At 35.6% G+C, this 12,957-nt stretch overlaps 1 protein-coding gene across 1 annotated transcript in view; it reads right to left on the bottom strand.

Moving 5' to 3' along the window:
- Positions 1-10,707, bottom strand: part of LOC138697088 (uncharacterized) — a 62,559-nt gene extending 51,852 nt beyond the window's left edge. The window contains exon 1 of the mRNA XM_069822685.1: positions 10,595-10,707. The gene's annotated coding sequence lies outside the window, so the exon portion shown is untranslated. The remainder of the gene's footprint in view (positions 1-10,594) is intronic.
- Positions 10,708-12,957: the final 2,250 nt, after the last annotated feature.

Here is a 12,957-nt window from a genome sequence, read left to right as displayed (position 1 = left end):
CCATGGCGACCGAGGTCGAATAACGACAGTGTAATTTCTCTTCCACCAAATAATTTCTATTGAATATAGACGTTACAGGTGAAAAGAACATCAATTCCTAACGATGAAATTCATCATATGAACGGCAATTAGATTTCATACATACTAACGGTCTTACTAATAAAAACTCTATTTACAGACGTTTAACTGTCTTATACTTATCCAATGAGTCGTGTGTAAATTCCTTACTAATAATCACTACACAGTCGTGTATAACAGTTCAACTGTTACACAGCTACGTCATAGTTTAATCATTAGTTCGTTACGAAAGGTAATAGAATATCTGGGGTTCTCTATTGCATCCGGTAGAGCGCTCTAGTGTGGCGTGTTAAATATCGATAGTACAACTGGCTCTAATCGATTACCACACTACATTTTGGTCAAAGAGTACAAGCTACAGCAATATTATTCTAATAATTCTATGATCTTTGGTTTGTTCTTCTGTGGTTACAAGGTAACCATCATCATAAAATGACAGTCGATACGAACAGCTGTTAGAGGGGCGGCCATTTTTTCTCTATATACAACGCTTAAACAAGGGGTTTCGTGTATGTAACTACTGCAAAGCAATCCCACTTGTATAGTTACAGCCTGTTTATACGTCCATAGCTTATTCACGGTTTATTAGTAATGTTTTCTGTCTCAACTCTGCATAAGTCTCGTATAAAAACTATACACGGTTTATTAGTAAGACTGTAAATATTTATAGGTGAAGTGCCAATGTTCACTCCTAGTCCTTTTGGACAGTCTTCGTTCGTGGTATGTGTCTCCAACTACCTGTCAGGGCGAACTGTCGACTGATAACAAAATATCTCACTGTAAAACTATTAACTAAATTTAATATATTATGATATATTTATGTGAAACAACCTGTATTTTTCCTGTCTTTTGTTTTCAACAGTATCGCCTTCAGAAGCTTGCTCGCTTTAGCCAGTCAAATTGGTTTATTAACATGCGATGTCGTTGGCATAAAACTCTATAGCAGCCGTGGCGAAAATGTGACTCACGAGCACATTGTGGCTCGCAATGATAGCTGTGCATTCCTCTTACTTCCTGCCTTCCCCAACCCCCACCCTCTCACTCACTGGAATCAAACTCCGTTCAATTTGTATTTGTGTCTGACCTGCGAGTGGCGTATCGTCCAAAGTCTCTCTCGAAACCATGTACCTCTACAAAAACAAAAGTTTCAAGGAGGTTGGGAGGACGCATTTTTTTGCTGTCGATATGATGAGAATATTAAATGTATGATTTGTTCACAAGTATTACGAGGAAAACGGTTGTATAACATAAAACGGCATTATACTACATATCACGCATGAAACATTAAAAGGTGAAGTATTATTATTATTATTATTATTATTATTATTATTATTATTATTATTATTATTATCTCTGTATCTCGATCCTTTTTCAGCGGATGTACGAATAATGCGGTTAGATCTTCAATTTAAACTCACAGATTTACAATGTAATGTTAAATGAAAGCTAGATGTAAGGACTTGACAAATGTTGAACTTTTCAAATCTTTACCAAAAAATAAATATCCGAAGCTTCGTTCTTTCGCTTCCTCTGTTGAAGCCATGTTCGCTACAACTTACATTTGTGAAAAATTATTTTCAACATTGAAAATAGTAAAAACCAAATTTAGATCAGACTGACAGACAAATACCTTCGTGATCAACTACGACTGGCAGTAAGTGACGTAATTCCTGATTTTGAAACTCTGTCGCAGAGACATTCTGAAGACAATTAATTTTAGGTTGTAATTATGTGTCCTATGTTTCATTGTTCATTTCTTTCCTCGTTACACGTACTAAACATTAGTATGTAACCTTATACTGTATAAAATTATATTTAAGTGCTTGACATACGAAAATGAAACCCGTTAATAAGTCAGACAGTTGCTTCACTTCCACCTCCCTCCATAGGTGCTATGCACGTTGCAGGTTACACAGTGGCTCGGCGCACGATGACATTTTCGCCACGGCTGCTCTATAGCATTCATGTTTGTTGTCACACACAAGGGCAAAATAATTAATTCTGATATCAAATATTCTATTACGTATTAAATAAAAAATATCCGAGTAGATGTGAAATCAACATATCTTTAGCTTCAGCAATAAAGTGATTTTTTACATTAAAGTTTATTAAATATTTCAATATGCTTGATTCACAGTGCTCTTAAAACATATTCTTCTTTATTTTCCAAAATGTAACAAATGTAGCCTAACACATATTGAGTGCAAGAGTGTAATTCTGTAACTTTGTTTAAAGTTCTGATCATTATTCATATAAAAATATATTTTAATTCTCAGTTCTGACATTTTGCAAATATACTCGTACTATATGTATACTATTATAGTCGATTCTCGATATTTTGCGTGCGTTTAATTCACTTTGCCGTTAATTCGCGATCTTTTTTGTGGGGCTAAGTAAAGTCATTTCCGTTTTTACTCGATTTGCGCGATCTCCTTCTCTCTTATGAAATTTGCGATATAAAATAAGAATAAAATTAAGAATCCTGTAAGAAACAAAAAAGGAAAAGATCACAGATTATTTTTGTTTAACTAAGGTGTTTTATGATATTTTTTAAATTTGTGTTTTTACTTTTTTTAAGATTCGTTCCCACTGCAATACTGTATAATACAGGATGATCCGTTTAGGATGCCATAAAATAAATACGTGATAAAATGAGCACTGTTGCTATTTATATACAGTTTACTATAAATGATCTTTCCGATTACAAACTTGAATAAGTTAACTATCGTTAGGAGACACTTAGAAACATGATATTGGTATCAATGGAAAGAGAGGAGCTTTTGTCATCTAGTCTGCTGTCAAAAAATCTGAATGTTAGAATTTATAAAACAGTTATATTACCGGTTGTTCTGTATGGTTGTGAAACTTGGACTCTCACTTTGAGGAAGGAACAGAGAATTAGGGTGTTTGAGAATAAGGTTCTTAGGAAAATATTTGGGGCTAAGAGGGATGAAGTTACAGGAGAATGGAGAAAGTTACACAACGCAGAACTGCAAGCATTGTGTTCTTCACCTGGCATAATTAGGAACATTAAATCCAGACGTTTGAGATGGGCAGGGCATGTAGCACGTATGGGCGAATCCAGAAACGCATATAGAGTGTTAGTTGGGAGACCAGAGGGAAAAAGACCTTTGGGGAGGCCGAGACGTAGATGGGAGGATAATATTAAAATGGATGTAAGGGCGGTTGGATATGATGATAGAGACTGGATTAATGTTGCTCAGGATAGAGACCGATTGCGGGCTTATATGAAGGCGGCAATGAACCTGCGGGTTCCTTAAAAGCCATTTGTAAGTAAGTAAGCCAAACGGTACAGGTATATAATTTCTGAACACGCCTCATATACGGAATATTTGGTGCTGTAAGTGCAGGAGGTGCCTTGAATTTATGTGAAGGTTGTTCATTCGTCATTTATGACATTTCAAGTGGCATTCAAATCTTACAGGCGTGATATATTTTTCTGTCAAAACTGGAGGGTGCTCTACGGTAGCAGTATATTATAATTCTAATTTATGATAATACACAAGAAAGGCTCACAACAGTCCACTGGTTTTTACGGAATGCCAAGGAAGAAAAATGTGTAAAGATAAATAAACCGAATCCCAGATAAGAACGTAAAAATACAAAGTAACAGGACTTTACAGAAACTAATGTTGAAATAAGTTGAACCTGGGCAATCTGTATCACGTCTTTCATTCCAAAAAGTGTGTACCTACATAAATGCAAACGTGTTGACACGAAGGTGATCATTAAGCTATCAATACATTGATTGCTGACGCCAGTCAGGTGCTCGTTTCTGGACGACCTCCACGATGCATAGGCCTATAATGCCCACACCAAGATCCCGTTATTACAAGATATAACAGAAGCGTAAAAATACTCTAGTTCGTGCTTCTGATAGCAGTAAGCTATTTGCAGAGAAAGATATTCAGAATGTTTATGAGCGTTATTTCATGTACAAGCTTGTTTTCTAGAAAAAATTAAAGATACAAGACCTAATCGTTTGAAACCACCGATTTTAATCTAATAGCTACCATAAACATAACGGTTCTCAAACTGTTACGCTAATACCACAAATATAACGTTCTAAAATTATGACTTACGCTTTGTATCTTCCTTGAGCTTCCTATAGTGGTTACGTAAGAAATCATAGGGAGCGAGAAGCGTTCCAAAATAGAAACTTCCCATTTTTTTTACACAATTTCTCCAATTTCTGCATTTTACTTAAGTATTAGTAAAACAAGACTGCAATTATTATGAATAATATAGGCCTGTGGCTTACTGTACAATTGTAAGTAATAAATAAATAAACACATAAATAAAATTAATTAATTAATTTGCTTGCTCCCTCACTTCATTGATTGATTGATTGCTTGCTTGTTTGTTTATTCATTTATTCACTCATTTTTTTCATTTCTTCATTCATTCATTTATCTAGTCATCTATTCATTTATTCATCCGTTCGTTTATTCATTCATGTATTTATTTATCCGTTTACTAATTTATCTATTTATTCATTCATTTACTGTATCTATTTATTTACTCATTTATCTATTTATTTGTTTACTTATTTATTCATTCATTTGTTTATTAATTCAATTATTCGTTCATAAATTTATTTTTCATGTGTTTACCTATTTATTTAATCATCCATTAATTTATTCATCTATTCATTTATCTATTCATTTATCTATTCATTCATCTATTCATTATTCTATTTCTTTACTTACCCATTTGACTGTTTGTGTGTCTATTTATTTATATGTTCATTTATGTATTTATTTATACATTCACTCATGTATTATTAATTTGTTTATTGATTCATTTATTCATTCGTTTATTTATTCATGCGTTTATCTATTCATTATTCTATTTCTTTACTTATTCATTTGTCTGTTTCGGAGTCTATTTATTTATTTATTTATTTATTTATTTATTTATTTATTTATTTATTTATTTATTTATCTGTTCATTTATGTAATTATATTTATACACTCATTCATGTATTAATAATTTATTTATTCATTTATTCGTTCATTTGTTAATTTATTCATGCCTTTATCTATTTATTTAATTATCCATTCATTTATTCATCTATTCATTCGTCTATTCATTATTTAATCATATATTTATTAATCTGTTTACTTATTTATTCATTTGTTCCTCTATGTGTCAGTTTATTTATTTATTTATTATTTATTTATGTATGTGTGCCTATTTATTTATTTATATATTTAATTATCTATTTATTTATTTTTCATTTATTCATTCATTCATTCATTTACGTTTTATCTGTTTATTAATATCAATGTACAAGCCAACAACGATTCGTCAAATAGACAAGCGTGTTATAATAATGATACAACAACATTAGTGGCAATAAAATAATAACAATAATAATAATAATAATAATAATAATAATAATAATAATAAAGCTGCTGCCAAGAAGTCAAAAGGAGAATAGCAATTGCAAAGAAAGCTTTTAATAGAAAAAGGAGCATCTTCTGCGGACGTCTGGAGAAAGAACTAAGGAAGAGACTAGTGAAGTGCTTTGTGTGGAGTGTAGCATTGTATGGGGCAGAAACATGTACATTACGACGAAGTGAAGAGAAGCGAATAGGAGCATTTGAAATGTTGATATTGAGAAGGATGGAGCGTGTGAAATGGTCAGACAGAGTAAGAAACGAAGCTGTGTTGGAAAGAGTGTATGAAGAAAGAATGATGCTGAAGTTGATCAGGAAGAGGAAAAGGAATTGGTTGGGCCACTGGCTGAGAAGAAACTGCTTACTGAAGGATGCACGGGAAGGAATGGTGAACGGGAGAAGAGTTCGGGGCAGAAGAAGATATCAGATGATAGACAACATTAAGATATATGGATCATATGCGGAGACAAAGAGGATCGCAGAAAATAGAAAGACTGGAGAATGCTGGGTTTGCAGTGAAAGATCTATCCTTGGGCAGAACACTATGAATGAATGAATAATAAGAAGAAACAACTGGATAATATGCACGGTAGACCAACGTCGGTAGTCGACATTGCACGCTGGCCACTAGTCATCGGGCCATACCAAGCCGTGACAAAAAAAAAAAAAATCGAAATTGTGGTAGGTAGTAAAATTCGCGACTATATTCTTAAATAATTCACTCCATTAGTCAAGTGCAAGGTTTATGCAGTACAATGGCGTTGTTTTGCCTGCACCAAATGAAAATGCAGATGTAGCAAGATCTTAAAGTAGGTTATCACAACTAAATGAAGGGGAGGAAAAGTATGTTTCAGAGAATATCATTCAAATAATGAAAGTAAATTTACGGTTATTAGCCAAAGTACGTAATCATGACCGCGTTGCCGTTTTATTTGTGGTCTAGAGAAAATACCTCATCTTTCACGAAGAAAAATTTACCGGCCATGAAATTATTCACAGATTTCATCTTATTATTGTTTATCAATATTACAAAACAGAAACTATCATAAAGGCCATGACCGACAGGATCATCCTGGCAGTCTGCGCACGCGCGGACTTTGTTATTAAAAACCTAAACTAACCAAACCTAACCTTCGTGTATGCAAGATGTGTAACCGGAGCAAGAAGGCATCTTCTTGATTTGATCTGAAATGTACACACGAAAATAAATTCAAGTAAGGATCACGCTGCCACTGCATGAGAGGTCCGCACATGCGCCACAGCAAAACTGTTCCTGTCGCGAGCCACTCATATAAGACACGTAATCTACTCTCAATATTTACACAAATACATGTTGTCGCTAACAGTGGGTGCTGTCTCTAAATAATGTTCAGAACGAAGGAGGTAGAGAGAGAGAGAAAACAAAACAAATTTCTCCTTCTAACGACGCCACAGTCCAGCGTCATGTCCTTATGTTGGCGACATTGTGTATTTGGTTCAATTTGGTCGTAATCTTAACGACATGGTTCAAAGCTACCATAGCAATATTATAATAATAATAATAATAATAATAATAATAATAATAATAATAATAATAATAATACAAACTCTCAAAATATTTCAGTTACATCTTCATGACTTTCCTGACCAAGCAATGTCATTAGTCAATTACATCGTCCTTTTTAATAGGTTATTTTACGACGCTTTATCAACATCTTAGGTTATTCAGAGTCTGAATAAGGTGAAGGTGATAATGCCGATGAAATGAGTCCGGGGTCCAGCACCGAAAGTTACCCAGCATTTTGCTCATAGTGGGTTGAGGGAAAACTCAGGAAAAAAAAAAAAACCTCGGTTATACGAGCCTTGAGTGACTTCTTTTCCAATTGCAGATATATGCATCTTCAGCAGTCTTACATGTCGTACCAACATAACTTACGAGACATTAAAAACGTTTCACGCTAGTTTCCAATGTTCGAGCGGAATAGAAATTCGGCCATTTTCATACCTCAGGGAAGTGTGTAGGGATAAGAAAATAGAGTGTTATGACAGTTTAGGTTAGTTTAAACTTTTATTATGTCTTACGTACTCACCTGTGACAGGTTAGATTACGGTAGTTTAGGGCGCTATACTGGAGAATTAGCACGGTCGCTTTGAACCGTGCCGTTACGTTTACCACCAAATTTAAGTAAATACACAATGTCACCAACATAAGAACATGACGTTGGTGTGTGGCGTAGTTGGCGGGAGGAATTTTTTCTTTCTCTGTCTACCTCCTTCGTTCTGAACATTATTGAGAGATAGCACCACTGTTAGCGACAATGTGTATTTGCGTAAATATTGCGAGTAAATTATGACGAGTGCCTTAGATGAGAGGCTCGGGACAGAAACAGTTTTGCTGTAGCGCATGCGCGGACCTCTCATGCAGTGGGAGCGTGATCCTTACTTGAATTTATCTTTGCGTGTACTTGCAGATTAAATGACTGAGATCCCTTCTTGCTCCGGTTACAGGCCTTGCATTTACGAAGGTTATGTTAGGTTAGCTTAGATTAGATTAGCTTAGGTTAGGTTAGGTTAGCTTTGGTTAGGTTAGATTTGGTTAGGTTAGATTAGCTTTGGTTAGGTTAGGTTAGTTTTGGTTAGGTTAGCTTAGCTTTGGTTAGGTTAGGTTAGCTTTGGTTAGGTCAGGTTAGGTTAGCTTTGGTTAGGTTAGGTTAGGTTAGCTTTGGTTAGGTTAGGTTAGCTTTGGTTAGGTTAGCTTGATTTCATTCGTCCATGTAGTAGTTAAAATTATATAATATGACAGGTTTTGATTCGTAATATTGTTAATAAATAATAGGCCTATAATGTAAGCGGTGAATAATTTCATGGTCCCTAAATTTTTTTTCGTAAATGGCTAGGTATTTTTCTATAGGCCAGAAATAAAACAGCAACGCTGTCATAATTACGTACTTTACGCTTTGGCGAACATTAACCGGAAATTTACTTTCCGTCATTTTAATGGTATTCCGTGAAACACACCTTTTTTCCTGTTAATTTCCTTGTGATAACCTAGTTTATTATCTTATTACATCTTCATGTTCTCTTAATGCATTCAAAAAACCGCCGTTGACTAGTGGCCAGCGAGTAGAGTCGACTATCGATGTTGGTCTGCCGTGCGTATTATCCAGTTGTTCTGTTATGCCCTGTATAGGCAAATCTAAGACAGGTTAGATTAGGTTAGTTTAGGATTTTAGTGACAGGTTAGGTTAGGTTAGGTTAGTTTAGGTAGTAGGTTATTTTACGACGCTTTATCAACATCTTAGGTTATTTAGCGTCTGGATGAGATGAAGGTGATAATTCCAGTGGAATGAGTCAGGGTCCAGCACCGAAAGTTACCTAGCATTTGCTCATATTGGATTGAGGGAAAATCCCGGAAAAAAACCTCAACCAGGTAACTTGCCCCGACCGGGAATCGAACCCGGGCCACCTGGTTTCGCGGCCAGACGCGCTAGCCGTTACTCCACAAGTGTGGAGGCTTTTATTATGCTTTGCACATACGAAACTGTTACAGGTTAGGTTAGGATACTTTAGGATTTTATTATGCCTTGTATAGGCGAATCTGTGACAGGTTAGGTTAGGTTAGGTTAGTTTAGGATTTTATTACCGTCAAGATGAAGATAAAGCGATTGAGTGTGGCGCTCTTGAACAGGCAGCGATTTTTTGTTTTCTATGTGGGCAGTTCAAGTTAGTCGGTGTCTATTCCAAATTCGGCGTAAGTCACTCAACGCTCGTTTCATTAAAAACAAGATAAATTGCCCCGACCAGAAATACATCGTCCTACTTTTAGGTAAATGAAGATAAGGAGAGAGAAGTCCACCGCTGTGGAGTAATGGTTAGCGCAACTGGCCGTGAAACAAGCGGGCCCGAGTCCAAATCCTGGTTAGGGTTTTTCAGAGTTTTTCCCTCAACCAATTGAAGCAGAATTGCTGAGTAACTTTCGGAGTTGAACCTCAGACTCATTTCGCCGTCATTAATTCACCTATCATCAACCATACTATAGCCCAAGTTCAGTTCAGTATTATTCAATCATCAATCTGTGCAAAGATAAAGGAAGTGTTATGGACTGGGACCATGTTAAAGACTGCAGTGCTAAGACAAATTTGTGTACAAGTAAGCGAGAGACTATATTGGGAAGTATACAGACGACTGGCTCTGATCCAAAAGTAAGGAAATTAAATAAAATAATGACAAAATCCTAACGTAATTTGAACTTGTCATTTTGTAATCCTCAAATTACACAAAGATTACATTAATTAAATTATTTTCAGAATGTAACATATTCGTACGTAGGATTTCTTAATTGTAAAACGAGTGGTGACATTCGTTCGCACGAACCGGTTCTTAAATTATTTCTATTATCATAGACATATACCGTATATATTTAACGTAAGTACACATGAGCGAACTGGTTGTCAAACTTGTTGAATATTACCACTGCGTAAAACTATTATCTAACTGATTTTGTAGACAAGTATACTTGCCTTATTTGAAATTAAATAGTACCGGTACTGGGGACTACAATTCTGGCGAACTTCATCATCAAAAGTAATGGGTAATTTGCTAGGAGACGTCGTTGCACATAAGCCAGTTTTACATTAATCCTAAACATCTTATTAAATATTGAACAAGTTCTGAATTATAACCTAAAATAAGACACTTTCCTCGACAATTATTCATAATAAAGTGAAACGAGCAACGCATCTTATATTTTTGGTCCAGGGAAAATACTTCGTTTAACCGTGGTCTATATGCAACGACGTCTCCTAGCAAATTACGAAATAATGCATTTTTATACTTGCAATACGCCGCCTTTCATATAACCTGTACAAGATAAACTGAGATTTCTAATTGTAGGCCTATAAACAAAACTCACTGACACCATGCTATTTATTTTATGACCGTCCATCCGTTTTATATTGCCATTAGATCTCAATTTAAGATACATTATACAAAAAAATTCAATCTTACTTTCTCTACGATGCCGGTGATTATGTAGTTCCTACGAACAAATTCAACTTCCGAAGTTCGATAAATATTTAAATATAAGTTTAAGTTATAGCAGAAATTAAACGTACCAGTAAATCTCAATTGTAGAGCAGAAATATTCCTCTTGAAGTAATTCATTTCCTAGTCTCCACACAAAACAAACTTCACCGTACGAAACTTTCCTGTGTTTCGCAATGTAAGAAGCAAAGCGAAGACAAATGACATCTGATTTCAAGGACAGTCAAAGTCAACCCTCCTTCCATTCCCAAACCTCAAATGATGATAGGCTATAACGATAAAAAGTACCGCTACTATTTTTCATCCAGCTGTATTAAATACTGAGATAGACGCATAAAACATTTATAGAAAATCACAATATTTCTCAATCCAACCGAAAGAACTAGGCGTTAATGAAGGTTTCCTGATGAAATGCGGTTTGCATTAGGGAAGACCGGGTTTCGATCCTCCTACCCCCCCTCCCCAATTAGGTTATTTTCACAGGATTTCCGGGGTTTTCTGCAGTTCCCCATTCTCCAAACAAATACAATATGCAGTGTTATTTCTAGACAGACTAAGACACGCATCTTTCAAATAATTTTCTTATCGATTCATTCACGTACAAAAATTATCTACATTACCGGTATTATTATTATTATTATTATTATTATTATTATTATTATTATTATTATTATTACCATTATTATTATTATTATTATTATTATTATTATTATTATTGACCCGAAGGCTTACACTGCAGCCTGAGGCTTATTGTGCTTACCACTCCTATTCTTGTGAATGATTGTGTAGCCGAATGGCCGCGCTCTTGTACAAGTACAGCACGCTGTACCGTAAACTTAACCCGGACTATTGTATGGATGATATGTGAATTAATGATGACGAAATGAGTCCGAGGTCCAACGCCGAAAGTTACCCAGCAATTCTACTTCAATTGGTTGAGGAAAAAATCCCAACCAGGATTTGAACCCGGGCCCGCTCTTTTCATAGCCAGACGTGCTGACCATTACTCCACAGCGGTGGACTATTTTCCGTTATGGCTATAATTCCAGCTAAAGGCTGGTTCACAATAAACCGGAAACTGAAACGAAAACGAGAACGGAAGTATTGTTGAAATAAATGTATTTAAATGTGAGTATTCACAATTAACTATTGTGAACGCTCACATTTAAATACATTTATTTCAACATTATTTCCGTTCTCGTTCTCATTGTCGTTTCCGTTCCCGGTTTATTGTAAACCAGACTTAAGAGGATTCTATTTCCAACAGTGACGAGATTTAGCAATCCTTTCCACAGATTAGGCGTGTGTCAATTGTTATATGTTGTTTTACTTAATAGCCTTGCATAATTTCGATCATATGACTAGACTAAGGGAGTGCCCCGCCCCGTTCACCGCTGTGGAATAACGGTTAGCGTGTCTGACCGTAAAACAAGCCAGGCCGGGGTTCAAATCCTGGTTGGGACAAGTTAGTTGGTTGGGATTTTCTCCGGGGTTTTCCCTCAACCGATTGAAGCTGAATTGCTGGGTAACTTCCGGCGTTGGACGTCGGACTCATTTCGCCATCATTAATTCTGTAGTGTTCGGGAAAAGTAACACAAGTCAGTTTCCACAAACCTTTTTTGATAATAATTTATTGACAACTTACGGAACATCTGTTTGCTTGGAAAAAAAATACATAGGTATTCCTCCCATTACAATAATTCATACAGAAAAAAACCAAATCGACATAAACCAGTGTAAGTTGTCAATAAATTATCAAAAAAGGTTTGTGGAAACTGACTTATGTCACTTTTCTCAAGCACTGCAGAATTCACATATCATCCATACAATAGTCCAGGTTAAGTTCACAGTGCGGTGTGCTGTACTTGTACAAGAGCGCGGCCATTTGTTCACAGAATAGAAGTGGTAAGCACAATAAGCCTCAGGCTGCAGTGTAAGACTTCGGGTCCCTCCTCCGTACAAGGTAAAAAAGGAATCACGCCTGCATATGAATTGTAGTGTTGGTTCCTAAACCTCTGAAGGCCAAATTGTTAGATGATGATGATTATTATTATTATTATTACTATTATTATTATTATTATTATTATTATTATTATTATTATTATTATTATTATATTGGCAAGACCATATGTACAGGATGTAAAAAGAAATCCATGGCGCTACAGCCCATGAAAGGCCTCACGTCCACATGTCGAAGCAGAGGAAGACCTTTTTTTTTTTTTGCAGTGGCAACTATCACTGGTCACACATATCTTGATATGTTAGTAATTTTTGTGTTCCCTCAGATAAGACACTGACACCCAAACCTGCTCTTCCAGTGGGATGAAGCACCTCTACACTGGCATTTGGAAGTCCAGAACACATTGAATGACGAATTCCCACAAAGATGGATTGGGAGAAGTGGTCCAATTCTCTAGCCACCCTGATCGCCTGA

This window comes from Periplaneta americana, chromosome 3 (assembly GCF_040183065.1).
Source record: "Periplaneta americana isolate PAMFEO1 chromosome 3, P.americana_PAMFEO1_priV1, whole genome shotgun sequence".
In the NCBI taxonomy this organism is placed as follows: Eukaryota; Metazoa; Arthropoda; class Insecta; order Blattodea; family Blattidae; genus Periplaneta; species Periplaneta americana.
The sequence above is the reverse complement of the archived record's forward strand: the minus strand, read 5'-3'. Positions and strand labels throughout refer to the sequence as shown.